The sequence below is a fragment of the Protopterus annectens genome, chromosome 1.part2 (genome assembly GCF_019279795.1).
Source record: "Protopterus annectens isolate FY-2018-M chromosome 1.part2, PAN1.0, whole genome shotgun sequence".
Taxonomy (NCBI): Eukaryota; Metazoa; Chordata; order Ceratodontiformes; family Protopteridae; genus Protopterus; species Protopterus annectens.
In genome coordinates, this window is record NC_056727.1 from 724291718 (window position 1) to 724309001 (window position 17284).

Sequence of the window (17284 nt, forward strand, 5' to 3'; positions counted from 1 at the left end):
TTAAAAATTAAAATGATATACAAGTTTCTCGTAACATCAATAGAAAAAATACTGCATACCATTAAATTACATCAGAAGCCATGACTTAAGCATAAACCAAATCACTAAAGATTAAATATTATGACAACCCATCATTGCACATTAAGTAGTTCAAAGATCAAAACAGTTACACTTGTACTATATTTCCAAAGCCTTCAATTTCAAAAGACATTTACTTGAGCAAAATTCATTCAGCCCTGGGGGAGAGCGAGCATTAGTTCTTAGTTGCCATAGCAACTCTTGCTCCTCTAATTTAAACTCCCACGAGCCCCCCTAATATTCCTAAAAACTTTTTCAATTATAGTGTATTTAAAAGTATGGGTGGAATTCTTCATTATATGTTTTGCTAAAGGATACTGCTCAGACAAGCTCCACGTGGGTTTACAGAGTGGTCCTAGCAGCAAGGAACTCGAAAAAGCGACTACCTTCTGGATTTAAGTATAATCGCTTTTTTTTCACTGGAAATAGCTTCTGTTGCTTACTTTAAACTAGCCTTAACTGTTTTTTTTCTGATTACTGCATTTATTTTTAAATCTGCACTTAAAGTTACATTTAGTCAAATTTAATCGAAAGTTTGCTTGTTTGTTTGTTTAATTTAACTGTGGAGGCCGCCCACTAAAGTGTGCTAGCCTGTGTAACTAATTTATCACTGTCTCTGAATTTTCTGTGTATTTCTACAAAAAAAAAAACAAAAAATAATCCTTGTTTTCCCACCTTTCTCGACTAGTTTAGACCAGTATACAGGCATTGCTATATTCTGGGCTGTGGTGTAGTTCCTGTGTTGTCTATTACCTTACTTGGCTAGAAGGAAGTTTCTTTGCTCACCAGTGGGAGTGGGGAGCCTTGAGCAGCCTACCTGTCCTTGGGGGAAGTGACCTCAGCACAAGAAGCTGTAGTAATTGGTTGTTTGGGACCATTCCTAGCTCTTTTGTAGTTCACTGCTTAAAATCCGCCTCTGGGCATTTTTTTCTGGCTATACTGCTCAGACAAGCTCCACGTGGGTTTACAGAGTGGTCCTAGCAGCAAGGAACTCGAAAAAGCGACTACCTTCTGGATTTAAGTATAATTGCTTTTTTTCACTGGAAATAGCTTCTGTTGCTTACTTTAAACTAGCCTGAACTGTTTTTTTTCTGATTACTGCATTTATTTTTAAATCTGCACTTAAAGTTACATTTAGTCGAATTTAATCGAAAGTTTGCTTGTTTGTTTGTTTAATTTAACTGTGGAGGCTGCCCACTAAAGTGTGCTAGCCTGTGTAACTAATTTATCACTGTCTCTGCATTTTCTGTGTATTTCTACAAAAAAGCAAAAAAATAACTCTTGTTTTCCCCGCCTTTCTCGACTAGTTTAGACCAGTATACAGGCATTGCTGTATTCTGGGCTGTGGTGTAGTTCCTGTGTTGTCTATTACCTTACTTGGATAGAAGGAAGTTTCTTTGCTCACCAGTGGGAGTGTGGGGAGCCTTAATCAGCCTACCTGTCCTTGGGGAAAGTGACCTCAGCACAAGAAGCTGTAGTAATTGGTTGTTTGGGACCATTCCTAGCTCTTTTGTAGTTCACTGCTTAAAATCCGCCTCTGGGCGTTTTTTTCTGGCTATACTGTTCAGACAAGCTCCACGTGGGTTTACAGAGTGGTCCTAGCAGCAAGGAACTCGAAAAAGCGACTACCTTCTGGATTTAAGTATAATTGCTTTTTTTTCATTGGAAATAGCTTCTGTTGCTTACTTTAAACTAGCCTGAACTGTTTTTTTTCTGATTACTGCATTTATTTTTAAATCTGCACTTAAAGTTACATTTAGTCAAATTTAATCGAAAGTTTGCTTGTTTGTTTGTTTAACTTAACTGTGGAGGCTGCCCACTAAAGTGTGCTAGCCTGTGTAACTAATGTATCACTGTCTCTGCATTTTCTGTGTATTTCTACAAAAAAAACAAAAAAATAATCCTTGTTTTCCCGCCTTTCTCGACTAGTTTAGACCAGTGTACAGGCATTGCTATATTCTGGGCTGTGGTGTAGTTCCTGTGTTGTCCATTACCTTACTTGGATAGAAGGAAGTTTCTTTGCTCACCAGTGGGAGTGGGGAGCCTTGAGCAGCCTACCTGTCCTTGGGGGAACTGACCTCAGCACAAGAAGCTGTAGTAATTGGTTGTTTGGGACCATTCCTAGCTCTTTTGTAGTTCACTGCTTAAAATCCGCCTCTGGGCGTTTTTTTCTGGCAATACTGTTCAGACAAGCTCCACGTGGGTTTACAGAGTGGTCCTAGCAGCAAGGAACTCGAAAAAGCGACTACCTTCTGGATTTAAGTATAATTGCTTTTTTTTCACTGGAAATAGCTTCTGTTGCTTACTTTAAACTAGCCTGAACTGTTTTTTTTTCTGATTACTGCATTTATTTTTAAATCTGCACTTAAAGTTACATTTAGTCGAATTTAATCGAAAGTTTGCTTGTTTGTTTGTTTAATTTAACTGTGGAGGCTGCCCACTAAAGTGTGCTAGCCTGTGTAACTAATTTATCACTGTCTCTGCATTTTCTGTGTATTTCTACAAAAAAAAAAGAAAAAATAATCCTTGTTTTCCCGCCTTTCTCAACTAGTTTAGACCAGTATACAGGCATTGCTGTATTCTGGGCTGTGGTGTAGTTCCTGTGTTGTCCATTACCTTACTTGGATAGAAGGAAGTTTCTTTGCTCACCAGTGGGAGTGGGGAGCCTTAAGCAGCCTACCTGTCCTTGGGGGAAGTGACCTCAGCACAAGAAGCTGTAGTAATTGGTTGTTTGGGACCATTCCTAGCTCTTTTGTAGTTCACTGCTTAAAATCCGCCTTTGCACGGCTTTGTGTGGTCGTGCGCATAGCGCAGCGCCGGTTAAACGAGGTTAAACTTTTTCTGGCTCCGCCAAGTCTGCTCTTCAATTTTTCCCTTAGAACTGTTCTACTTGCAATCTAAACAGCCTATACTCTATCTGAAAAGCTCAGCACTTGCTCCTAAAGCATTTTTATACAGATAAAGCACTCTTAAACCAAAGAAAGTTCTTCATTCACCTAAATTCTGTTGAGTACACATCTCCCTATAGGTCCTTTCTGACTCAGTCACACAGCAATCTTTTTCACTATTTCTAGCATGTCGAAGGGTCAGTTGCTGGTGTCCTCTCCTGTTCAGCTGGTGAATCTGGGAATCTTGAGGCAATGTTACAATTGCCTCATGTACACAGACAACCCTCTCCTCCTCCCAACAAATACAAATATATGCGAGAGATGCAACTATATAGCCAAACTGGAGGCTGAGCTCTCTCAATTCAGTACTGGCAAGACCAGTCAGGAGGAGAAGGTAACCACGGACACCACAAACCCAGTCTCACATAGAACTATCACAACAGCAAACCAAACACATAAACACACAAAAACATACTCGGAGGCGCTGATTAAAAATCTACCAAAACAACAGAGGCCTCCAAAGCAGACACCCAAGCAACCACCACCTCAAGACATAGCACATGCAACACATAGTTCACAAAGTCAGTGTGCTAAACAGTCACAGCCCTTAAGGCCAAACAACATGCCAGACATACTTGTAATAGGTGACTCCATAGTCAGACACACTGACGTCCCACTCACCAGACAGAACAAGGAAAAGGTCACAGTAAGCTGCCTGTCGGGAGCTAGAATCCGCCACATAACACAAGCACTCAGGTCACTCCACAGCAAGTACAAATATGACTCAGTCATTGTACATGCCGGTGTGAATGACCTGAGACATACCTCCCTGGACTACATGAAAAGAGACATAGAGGAGCTCTCTGATTATGTAGCCCAGGCCGGTATGACCCTGACCCTGACCCTGAGCAGCATCTTACCCTCACCAAGAATGATGCCACAGTACAAAGACAAAATGATCAGTTTTAACAATTGGCTTAATTACTGGTGTCATTCTAAGGGGATCCAATGTCTATCTGCTTGGGATGACATGCTTGACAAGCCACGCTGCTTCGCAAGGGATGGCTTGCACCTGTCACCCCTGGGCTTACGGATATTGGCCAAGGCTCTTGCCACCCCATAGTGCCTTTTAGGCAAGGCTCAAATGACAAACCTACCTCCCTAGAAAACACAAGTGGAAAAAAACTAAGGGTAATGCTGCTCAATGCCAGAAGTCTAAACCTCAAGAAGCACGCCCTCAAAGCCCTCCTCAGTATGGAGAACATCGATGTCTGTGCAGTGACTGAAACCTGGTTCAAGGCTCCTGAGAGCACCCCAGCACTATCAGGTTTTACATCATATCATGCTTTCCGGCCCCAAAACTTGGACCGAACCACAAAAGGAGGGGGAGTATCCATTTTCATCAAAGATACCCACACCTCCAGGTTAGTGGCAATGCACGAAGCATCGGAGACTATCCAGGTGCAACTAACCATAGGCAAAACTGCCTTACAGTTTGTAGCATGCTACAGACCACCCTCTCAAACTCAGGAACCCCACACAGCCTTCCTGAAGACACTGGAGAGTATGAATGTCTCTCCAAATACCATCATTTTGGGAGACTTCAACTACCCAAACATAGACTGGGAACATTACTCAAGCCCCAACACCCTAGCCCAAAGGTTCCTAGAATTCATAAACTCAAATGCAATGGAACAACTAGTCACCATTCCCACAAGAGGAGACAATATACTAGACCTGATCATCACAAACACGGGACAAAATGCTCCACACCGGAAGTATATCCCTCTTTGGTAAGATCAGACCATAAATTAATCTCACTGGAAATCCACATCCCACCCCCTGCACAAAAGACCACAGTGAAGAACTTCTCAAAAGCAAACTTCACACTTCTTAAGACTGAAGTGGTATCCTTCAAGGCCCCTGGGCCAGTGGAAACCACAACCCACACTGCTGAATCCTTTGCAAATGCCTTCTATGGGCACCTTCAAGAATGCATGGATCATGCAATCCCAAATAAAACCAAGACCCATTCCCCAAAGGCAGGCACCGGCCTGGTGGACCCCAGCCATAAACAAACTTTACAACAGGAGGAGGAAGCTACTACATGACAGAGCAAAATCCCTAAAAGGGAAGGCGTCTCTGATCAGTACTAGCAAAAAACTATGATCACTCATAAAATCATCCAAGGCCAACTTTGAGAGAAAAATCGCAGAAGACACAAAAGACAATCACAAGGCCTTCTTTAGCTATGTTAGAAACCTGGGTGGAAACTCCCAGATATGCTCAGAGTTAGTCCAAAATGACACAAAATACACTGAACCCACTGACATTGCCAACATTCTGGCAGACAGGTTCAGTGCAAATTTCTCCTCCCCCTCCCCCCAAAAAGAGAAATAACTATCCCAGCAGAGTGTAGCCTCCCTAACATCTCAGATGCCCAGGTGAGAGCCACCCTCTCTAAAGCTAAAAACACAGCATCAATGGGACAGGATGGTTTCCCGGGCTGTGTGCTACATGGACTCCAGGAGGAACTAAACCCACACATAAAGCTGCTGTTTAATCTTAGCCTTACTACAGGATACGTACCCAAAGAGTGGCGTACGGCAACAGTGGTCCCACTTCACAAAGGCGGTGCTTCTACGGACCCTGGAAATTACCGCCCCATAAGCTTGACGAGCCTGGTCTGCAAAGCTATGGAGAGGATCATTATGGAACTCATAAACAAAGACATTGGGGACCTACAGACATTGGATCCTACCCAATTTGGCTTTGTCAAGGGCAGATCCTGCCTTTTGAACTTGGTTGACTTTTTTGAAACAGTCACTAAGGCCATTGATGAGGGTAAGGCAGTTCACACAGCCTACCTTGACCTTGCAAAAGCCTTTGACACAGTACCCCACTCGGGCATCATAGACAAACTCACCAGCTTAAATGTAAACCCATATGTCACAAGATGGGTTGCAAACTGGCTCAAGGACAGAACCCACAGGGTCAGAGTTGCTGGAGCTATGTCAGACTCTAAGCCAGTCACAAGCCGTGTCCCACAGGGCTCTGTCCTGGGACCCCTCTTGTTCGGCATTTATTTTTCCGGGGTACAGGCAAACATAGGAGGATTGTGGCTGACAATGTTCGCAGATGACTGCAAACTGGGCGCCATAATTGATACTCCAGCGGACACAAACATCCTTCAGAGAGGCCTCATAGAAATGGATAATTGGTGCCAGAGCCATGGCCTTAAGCTGAACGCCAAAAAATGTATAGTCATACCCTTTGGGAAAAACAAGGTACCGACAAATTACCACATAGGCGGTAATCCATTAAGTATGGAAGAGGTAATCAGGGACCTAGGGACCCAGGTTGACAGTAACCTCTCATTTGACACTCACATTGTCAAAGTGGTTAGGAAGACCTTCTATATTGCCCACCTTATCATGAAGGGTTTCACATCTAGATCAAGAGAGGTCATTGTGCCCCTGTACTCTTCTCTTATCAGGCCAATGATTGAGTACAATGCCCCATTTGGGATGTATCTCACCCGACACCTGCAGCAGTTGTAAAGACCCCAAAAGTTCCTCATCAAGAGGATAAAGGGTCTTAAACATATGTCATATGCTGAAAAAACAAGAAGCAAAAATCCACAACAAACAGGAACCCCAGTAACACCAACGAATAAGTATCCAAAAACACTGACTGAGGTATGGCTCCAGTTCAAAGAAAAAGGTAAAAAAGCAATGAAAAATTCTTCAGTAGCAGTACTGGTTTATTACAAAGAGACACAAGCGCTTTCACCAATGCTTCATCAGGTGTACTCAATCAGATAATAACCACACCTTATATAGTAAAATCTATTGACATCACATAGCATGCAGTATAGTATTTAAAAAGACACACATATAAAAACACTTGTTAAAAACATATATCAATATACATAAAGTGTATAATATAAAATATAAATACATATGCATGTTCACAAAAATATTGTAAGATACATAAAATAAAAATAATAATAAAAACACCTCATCTCTTCAGACCCCTTTTTAAAAGAACTGGTCTGATAGGTAGACTCTCATTTAACCCATGTCCAAAATTGGCCTTAGCATAACAATCCATCTAGCCTCTATCTCCTCAGTTCTTAATCTAACATCACCCCCTCTGATATTCTCAGATGTTGTGGAAAGAACCTGAAATTTAAAAATGTGATTGTTACCTGTTCTACTGACATGTTTGGCTAGGGCATTAAAAATAGTACCCTTTTTAATATGATAGACATGCTCTTTTATCCTTTCCCTCAGGGCTCGGTCAGTCTTACCTACATAGAAACAACTGCACATTTCGCAGACTGCCAGGTATACCACGTGCATAGTACTGCTGCCCGACTGAAAAAACTCCAGCTCTATTCAGTCGCATACCGCCTATTCAGAGGTGATCTGTGCCTGACGTACAAGGCCATGTCCAATCCTGAATTAATGGACATGCTCCACCTCAGAAAATCCAAATCCATCAGAGCCACGAGAACAAGTGACTTAAACCTCAACACAGAAATAAATAGGACGTGCTGGAGGGACAGATTCATAACCCAGAGGCTCCCTACACTCTGGAACAGAATCCCAGTCCATGTTAGGCAGAGCCCCTCACTGACTCTATTCAAGAGAAATCTCGACGAGTGGATGGGAGATCGTAGGTTTACCCCGGGGGTCATCTCTGTGTCACTACTAGACAGAGGCATAGTAAACTAAACCCTAAAAGGGCATAGTATTCTCATCCTAAGGGGTGGTGTAAGCCACATACACTCTGGCTAGGCTTATAAATGCCTTAGGGCAGATAGCCTAGTACGAACCTATGAACCTATTTGTGAATATTTGTTTATCTATGTGGTACTAGTGTTCATAGATTCTCTGTTTAAAAGCACACTCTGTTTTTCGAATATAGAAAGCGTCGCATTGGTCGCACTTGGCAAGGTAAACCACGCCTGATGTTTCATAATTATATTTGCCCTTTATGGTGTAAGTTGTATTGTAGATATAAAACTTCTTCTTTACTTTAATATACCTGCAGTAGTGACTATGTCCACATTTATACATGCCCCAATTACTTAATTGTGTTTTAAATTGTCTTTCTAACAAATCTTTCAGGTTAGAGCTTTTTTTTAAAGTAACGTGGGGTCTAGCCCCTAGGACATTGGAAATACTATTGTCTTCCAGTATTAGAACCCAGTTCTTGACAAGGATGTTCCACAACTGTAAAGCGTCCATACTAAACGGAATTAAAAATGTGGTAGTAAAATTACTACTTACATCAGGTGCACCAGGAGAATATGTTTCAGAATGATTTGAACTTATTGCTATATAGTCATTAATACCATGCCCTTTCCAAAGACTAGGCCTAAAATGTCCAAGTGTTCTTTTTTATCTACTTCTGACGTTAGTTGGTCTAGTAATTCCTCTGGATAACCTCTTTTAATAAACATGTTCATAAGTCTAATACATTTGTCATGGTAATCAACCTCAGAGGAAACCATTCTTGATGCTCTGACCAACTGCCCCTTGACTACTGCCCTCTTTTGATGGAACTGGTGGCTACTTTGATAATGTAAGAAAGAATTAGAATAAGTAGATTTTCTACATATTTTACTGAAAATCTTTGATTACCTATGTCTTTATATAATAACACATCCAAAAAATAATGGTTTGTGTTCCAAACTGGGATGTAAATTCCAGGAAATCAGTTAATCCTGAGATGTTATCCATAAATTTCCTTAAAGAATTTAGCAAAGTTTTGCTCTACTGCATTGGATGGTGTTTTTAGGCACAGTATCATGATGGTGTTTTCTTCCTGTAAGTAGGTTAATCTCTTTCCAAAAGTGTTTGGGGGAATGTAAGAGGATAATTTGTTTTTTATTTGATGCCTTCTGATGGACAGTTTAAATATGTTTGACTCTATTAAGCTTTTGAAGTTGTAGATGTAAAACTAATGTCTAGTAATTGGAAGACAAGTCATTTATACAAAGATTACAGTATTTAAAATGCCAACCGGCAGATGAACATTAAGGATGAAATGACATTTAAACAGGTAAACTTCATGACTCTGAATGTACAGATTTGAGTTTTAATGTTCATAATATTTAGTTTTAAGTTATATAGATTGATTCACCTGTCTGTATGCTTCATCAAGAGTTTCAGAAAATATAACTAATTAATGAGGAATGAAAGGTAGACGGTTCGTGAAGCTTTTGTGTTTGCAGTTTGTTGATGGCTAACGAGGAGAGAACTGATGCGCCTAACTTGACATCCCCTCCGTTGTTTACTCAGCAACCGGAACAAGGAGAATCTATGAATAATGCAGTGAACAGTTCAGCTCAAGGAATCGTGGAGGCGAATGCCGATGATGGAAATTTAACTATTTTAATACAAATGATAATGGGGCGTTTGGATTACTTGACACAGAGACTGGAAAATTTAGATGGCAGTATTAAAGGTGGGAAAGTGAATATGGTGTCTGCTGCAAGTACGGAGGAGCAGCGCTGTTATTCCGAACGCCTTAATCAGCAACCAGCTAGGCATAATAGAAGTACTAAGAATGTAAATGGAAGCAATGGGGATCACTGCCTGTCACAAAATACTGGTGTACCATTATTTGAAACACAAAGTACGCCTCAACCGGGACAAAAAAGCAAGAGCTTTGAGTTAATGCAGAATGAGCATAACTCCTCACCATCCCTGAATACATTTTTAAGCAAAAGGAATTTTTTTTCACCCAACGTCCGAGATGTGCCAGACCAGGTACAGGAATATGAAGGTACTTTTACTGATATTACCTCTATTATCAGCGAATTTGATTATAAGTTATTTAAATGTAGGAAGCTACAATTGGAGGTAGCTTACCTGGAAGAGTGTCTGGATAAGCAAATAGTCCCTAAGGGCCTCAGACAATGGAGGTTTCCAGTGGGATTAATGAATGGCTCTAACTATCATAAACCGCTTTTGAACCTATTCGATAAACAAGGGTTCGAATTTATGCAAATGTTAATAAACCATTATGTACAACAAATAGCTGCATACCAAAAAGATTTAGAGCTGTTGGAACAGGATATAAAGAACAATTCTAATTTCAACAGGTATAGATATGAGTATTCAAGGATTTTTTCAAGTATTGATGCTACAATGATTAAATTATCAAAAAACAAGAAAAAGAAGATTGAACGTGATATAGCTCAATACTCCAACAATAAAGCTTACCCACTGCCCCCATTAATCAATCAGCCCAAATATCCTGTTAAAGGGATTAATACCACCCATGTTGTAAGGGAGTGTGATGAACCTGTACCTGTTGTTGATCAGCACCTGAATACATCATGGACTGAGGGGCAAAGTACACGGGCTAAAACCCAAGGAAGCAGTGCCCAATTCCAAGGGGAAGACAATCATGAAAATAATGGTGGTAATCATGATATTCAGAATAAGAATAACAACAACATGAGTGAGCAAGCCCAAGCCCAGGATTTTCGGCAAGGTCAGGACTCCAATCAGAGATACCTGAGATCGAACGGGAATCATCAGTCCCCAAAGAACAAGAGGAACCCGAGGAAGAAATAATTCCCCCTACAATAGATTTGAAAATTATTTATAGTACTGAAGGGGACTTTAAAATATATAATTTTACTTCCTTGGATGTCGATCAGAATATGTGTGATTTCTTTTCGAGAGGACTCAATTTTGTTCCGGACACGCATTTGGACATGGTAAAAACAATAATAGATCTGAAATTGTTTTTACGTAAAGTGAATTTACGCATCCTATTAGGCAATATGCCAACTCTGGTGAACCCCTTCAAGATAGCTAGTGTGTTTAATCCACCTCTTTCACAAAGTCTTAAGGCCTTTGAATTAGCATGTGAACTTGATTTTAGGCACCTGGCTACTAGGCGCCCTATATATAAAAAAGCCAAACCTAATATAACAGTACAAGATAGGGATTTGATTAGCACTATTAAAGAGTGCAACATTAGAGTGACCAAACCCGATAAAGGGAATGGGCTCATCTTTATGGATCACTCTGCTTATGTCGAGAAGGTGTTAAAACATCTAGAACAGGGGCCTTATCAGGAGATCAGTGTCAACGAAGTGAATATAGCCTATAAAAAGATCCAATACATTTTAGAAGATCTGTTTTTGGAAGGGCACATTGACACTGATCTACATAATTATTTAACTATGGTATCACCTAAGTTACCAGCTTTCTTTGGGATACCAAAAATCCACAAGTCAACTCAGGATCCACCCCTTAGGCCTATCATGGATAGTAGAGGATCCATCACGAGTGCATGTGCTAAATATGTTGACATCTTGCTTAAGCCTTTTTTAGTGAAGGAAAATCAGATCTGCAAGGATTCCTGGAGCTTTCTTGATGCTATTAACAAAATTCAATTTGATCCAACTTTTGTGCTCCTTACAGTTGATATAAGAGATTTATATACCGTAATACCACACAACATTGGTTTGGAGTGGGTAAGGGATTTCTTATTCGACAGGAAAATGAATGATAATATCATTCATTTAACCGAAACACTTTTGGAGCTCATACTTTGTAACAACATCTTCAAATTTGAAGGCTGTACCTACAAACAAACATCGGGGGTAGCCATGGGTTCGCCTTGTGGGGGAGCATATGCCAATTGTGTTTTAGCACAATGGGAAAACACATTGCTATTTCAAAACAGCATGTTCCAAACTAATGTCGCCTGGTACACTAGGTACCAGGATGACATGTTCATTCTGTGGAAGGGGCAAGTGGATCTTATTCCTCAATTTATTGAGTCCATCACTAGCTTAACCAATTTTTTAGAATTCACATTCAACTTTAGTCATACGGAAATCAGTTTTCTGGATATCTGGTTGCAAAAAGATCAATTGAATATGAGATTTAAGAGTAGCATCTATAGAAAACCAACATATTCAAATGGCTTTCTGCATTATTCTAGTTGCCACCCGCACCATCAAAAGAAAGCTATTGTTAAAGGGCAGATGGTGCGGGCCGCCAGAATGGTCACGGATGACCATGATTTTAATGCAGAATGCAACAAACTTACTGAGATGTTTTGTAATAGGGGTTACCCGATAAAACTGATTGACGAAGTTATAGAAGAAGTTGAGTACAAACGTAAAATGGGACATTTTAGCCCTATTTTGTCGTCTCATTATGTTACTAATCAAACTAATGAATTAGGGGACAATAGTATAACTAAGGTTAAACTCAGTCAAACTAATAATAATCTCAGGTTCCTATGTACTTTTTCTACAGATCATTACTTTATAAGAGAAATTTTAAATAAAAATTGGATGCTCCTTTCAAGTGATAAACAAGTTCAAAGAATTTGTAGTGGCCCACCGGCCATAACTTTTAGGCGGGGGGCGAATTTGAAAACCCTTTTGGAAACTGGTAAAAATAAAATGAAAAGTTCCATGAACGGGATGAGTAAGTGCAGTAATTGTGCACAATGCAAGTTTATTAAGGAAGGAACTATTGCCCTGATTAACAACATTAAGTATAAAATTATAGGTAAATTCAGTTGTAATACTAGAGCTATAGTGTACGTGGCGACTTGCACAATGTGCCATGCGTTTTATATAGGAAAAACGGAGCGCAAGTTAAAACAGCGCATTTATGAGCACTATTATGCAGTTGCAAAAGGAGACACTAATAATGCACTTGCTTGCCACATCTTGGAATTTCCAAATCATAAGTTTGTTTTCATGGTGTTGAAAAAGATAGAAGACGTTCCGTATGTCGGACCATGGCAAATTGTTTTGGAGATACAAGAATTATGTTGGCAAATTAGAACTGGGGCCACATTTCCCCCGGGTCTTAATGACCATGTTTCTATTGCATGTGTTTTAAAAAGGCTTGCATGTAATAGATAAGTTAACTTTTACTTATTGAATTTTGAGTTGAAGTGCAGGGCTCCATTGAAGGGATTTTACATTAATTGTATTGTTCGATCGTTTAGTGCTGCATTATTCATAGTAAGGTACTATCTATTATATTTTATAATTATAAATGTTGATTTATGTGGTTTGTTATATAACTTGCCAAGTGTGACCTTCAAACTAACTCATTTAAGTATTTATTCAGTTAATAATGTATTTATTAAAGTTTACTATAATGGATTAGTTTTAAGTAACAAGTTGGGTTGGTTAGGTTTTTTTAAGAGAGTATGTAATGTTTATGAATAGTATAATTTTATCTTTATTGTATTTCAATTTTAAATTTATATACACATATTTTTATAATGTTTAAAATCTGAATTTATTGCTGAATAAGTAATTGCATTTAGTTTAAGGTTATTTAGTGATGCATGTCACGTGAATTTATTATGCAATTATATATCTATATACTTTTTGCAAAGCAAAAATATATATATATATTTTTGGTAAGGAACCTTTAAGTTAATTATTAATTAAAGTAAAGTGCTGTTTTATCAGCATCACATGATGCTTTTAAGTTTTAAATGTAAGGGCTGGGCATGGTTATTGTGTTGTTCGTTTTTCTGAGGAAGGAAATACATAGTCGTTTCCGAAAACACAAATAAAAAGTGTGTTAAAAGGATATCTGATTTCCGTGACTGCTTGCGGTTTTGTTTTGGCAACATCCAGTTACATCTCCTCGTTTCTTGTGTTTTTAACGGTTCGTGAAGCTTTTGTGTTTATAATTTGTTTTTTATTTGATGCCTTCTGATGGACAGTTTAAATATGTTTGACTCTATTAAGCTTTTGAAGTTGTAGATGTAAAACTAATGTCTAGTAATTGGAAGACAAGTTATTTATACAAAGATTACAGTATTTAAAATGCCAACCGGCAGATGAACATTAAGGATGAAATGACATTTAAACAGGTAAACTTCATGACTCTGAATGTACAGATTTGAGTTTTAATGTTCATAATATTTAGTTTTAAGTTATATAGATTGATTCACCTGTCTGTATGCTTCATCAAGAGTTTCAGAAAATATAACTAATTAATGAGGAATGAAAGGTAGACATTGATATGAAGGGGTTTATATTTATTCATTGAAGGTTCACTTCAGCAAACCTCCATTCATCAAACAAAAAACAGTGAACGCTCACTTCAGCAAAAATTCACGTCACTGAATGTGTTACATGGGGAAAGTGACTATTTGCTCAACATTTCCCCATAACACACACCAGAGTATTTTAAACCCACCCAGGTGGGAGGCTGTGCCCCCCACACACCCCAACTATATATATCAACTCTGAAATTGCACTGCATTGGGGAAAAGGGAAAATTACCTTATGTTGGCCAACTAGTTCCTTTCCCTGTGTAAATCCTTTGCTGAAGTGAACCTTCGATGATCTAATATACACCCAACATGAAGTACAGATGGGTGGTCCTCTCTAGAGACTGGGTTTACTGTACAGTGATGATTTGCACCAATATTAATTAGTCCTGTCAGTGTTGAAGGTGCTTTTGAAAGCTATGGTTGTTGTTATTCTTGTTCTTCTTTTGGCTTTTCCCGGTTAGGGGTCACCACAGTGGAACTCCAGTCCACTAATGATTGGTAGTAGATTTATACAGTGCTGAGGTGCCAGCCTGATGCCCAACCTTCAATGAAGGCATGCCCATTCATGCATGTCTTTTGAACGCCACTCGACCGCAGGGAGGACATGCAGACTCCACACAGAAGACGCTCCAGCCGAGAATCGAATGGGAGAACCTCTTGCTGTGAGGTTGTTATGTTGTGCAAATCAATGGCAGTCTTATTGTGCTTTGCAGAATGAAATATGATGGTTGGCTAAATTGCCCTGTTAAAAAGTATCGGATAAGAGAGTAGACAGTAGCTTTCTTGCCCTCTATTTGAGTTGCCAGTAGATGGAGTAGGTGATGTCTTAATCAGATCAGGGGCATATGTGTAACTGGAGAAGTATGTTGGAATGGATGTGGCATATATGTGTTGTGAGAGACTTATGAGGTGTATGCATCTAGCATACTTGTCAGGGCTGAGATGGCAAAAGAAATGATGAATATAATTTAAGTATGATGGGAAAGGATGAGAAAATTAGATACCAGATAGAATAATATGAGTACAGGGAAAACACTAGAAGGTTTGAGTTTTCTGATGGTAACAGAGAAGAGTTACTCTGGGCTGTGGAGTGTTTAGTTAAGCCTCTTATTTCAAGCACAACATAATAAGAAACTTTTGCCTGTTTTGTCATTGTGAGTATTTGGAAGAGAGGCTAGTGAGAACTGCACAAGGTAAATAGAAAAGGTAAGAACGTAAAAAAAGAGTATGGCAGAGAAATTCAGTTGGAGACATTATGACAGAAAATGATAGATAGTATACTGTGAATAATAGTACATAGTATAGAAAGGGTGTGTCAGTTAGATTAAGAGAATAAACCTCTAGGCAGCTTTCACCACAGGAAGGTTGAATTAGATGTAAAATGGCACATAGTGTTTTTTTTTCCTGAAATGCACCTCTAAGCTGACTAAAGTAATGTGTGCCTTAGAGAATACAAAGCTAAGGTGGTGAGAGATACTAATCTAAAAGTGGTGATATCAGCAATGACATATGTCTGGCCTGCACTAAACAGTTAGTTGTTAGAAATGAGGACAAACATCAACAGGAAAGTGATGCTGGAGGACAAAAAATCAGACCTGTGAGGGTGCAAATCCCACTATAAAAATAAAAAAATATCATCCCTATCTCTGTCTCAATACCTATAAAAACATGTGTTTCTTGAATTATGCATCTCGAATTATTTAGTAATTTGTCAGAGACTGAAAATAAAACAAGTGGTCACATGATCATTGAATAAAGTTATGCAGGGCCCAAGTTAAAGTTCCATGAAAAATAGATATGAGCACCCAGTTATTAAAAGCACCAGGATTAAAGAATAACCTGGTAAGTAATACATTGTTTGCTGTGCCATGTTTAGAGTTAATAGAAGTGTATCACGGATTCATTGACTGACTGACAGTAAAAAATGACCTAATATGAAAATATACGTGTAACTAGATGTGAAGGACATGCCTGGGTGCACTCTGACACAACTTTGTGTATAGTCTTGAAATAGACATTAGTTTGTAATGAGGTATAGTACCCTCCCAACTGGACGAGCCACCTTGCAATTTGCTGTCCATAGTGGACCACATACATATAGGCATACTGAGTGAATGTTGAACATGGCCAATTCCACAATATCACCTAATTTGCATAAGATCCACAATGAAAGGTGCTGATTCCTAGTACTCATTGCACAAGACTTGTTGGTAGGGACATAGATAAAGGCCTTGTCATCTAGCAAGCTTGTTCTACCTCCTGGCACCTAAAATTCACTGTTGTATACAGGCATTTTCAGTACTCATTCATTACGTAGCCATGGGCATGAAAAAAGCTGTGTCATTCACAATACCTCACTGTAAGTGTTGTGGGAGGAATGTTTAAGATGGCTGGGTGTCTGAAGAGTCCTATGACACTGGTAGGTTTGGGACTTAACTGGATCACTACATTAAAAAAAAAAAAAAAAAAAAAACATTGTGACTCTCCAAAGGAGTTAGAGAAGCTGAACATTAGTGTCACTGGGGTTATTTTCTCCATTGACACCACCAGACTACCAGTATATTCTCCAGCTACAATCTCTCTCTCCCCCCAGAAAGCAGAAGGCTGGGATGGGAGTGATATCCTGCTGCATCATATGGGAACAGATGCTAAGTGGAAAGGTATAGTACTGACTGATAAGGGTGGAACACCCAAGCACTCGGAGTGGTCTTTACCTGCTGTGCCACTTGCCAGTTATTAAACAATTTTACAAGCATTACCACTATTGTTAATGTCTGCTGCCTACTTCTGCTGCTTTCTGTGCCACTGCCATTAGCACCTGTGAAACTAGTGGCATTGGCTGATGAGAGCTGTGCAATCAACACTGGTTAAGTAACTGTCACTTGCAGAATTGTGGTTGGTGATACTAGGAAAAGCACTACCACTAATGCATTTCTCTGTCAGTGTCACCAGTGTGTACCTATCACTAATGCCACTGCACGTACTGTAATTAGCTGAGTTACCTTCACTGATTCCAGCTGAATCCTTGTTACTGCCACCGGCAGAATTACTGTTAGTAAGAACCACTGAATTGCTACCACTGGTACCACTTATGTCCCTCACATCAGCAAGGATGAGTATCATCTACTCACACAAATACTGAGTCTACATCACTGACATGTTGGGTAACTGCTGCAGGCATTTATTCAGCACTTTACCCTGATCCCTAGTGAATTGTTGTCACTAATATTAGTATATCCCCC

General features: G+C 39.4%; 1 protein-coding gene across 2 annotated transcripts in view; it reads left to right on the forward strand.

Moving 5' to 3' along the window:
• The window catches only part of CAPN2 (calpain 2), a 602999-nt gene that overhangs the window by 364392 nt on the left and 221323 nt on the right, over positions 1-17284 (forward strand). The gene's annotated exons all lie outside the window — the stretch shown is intronic.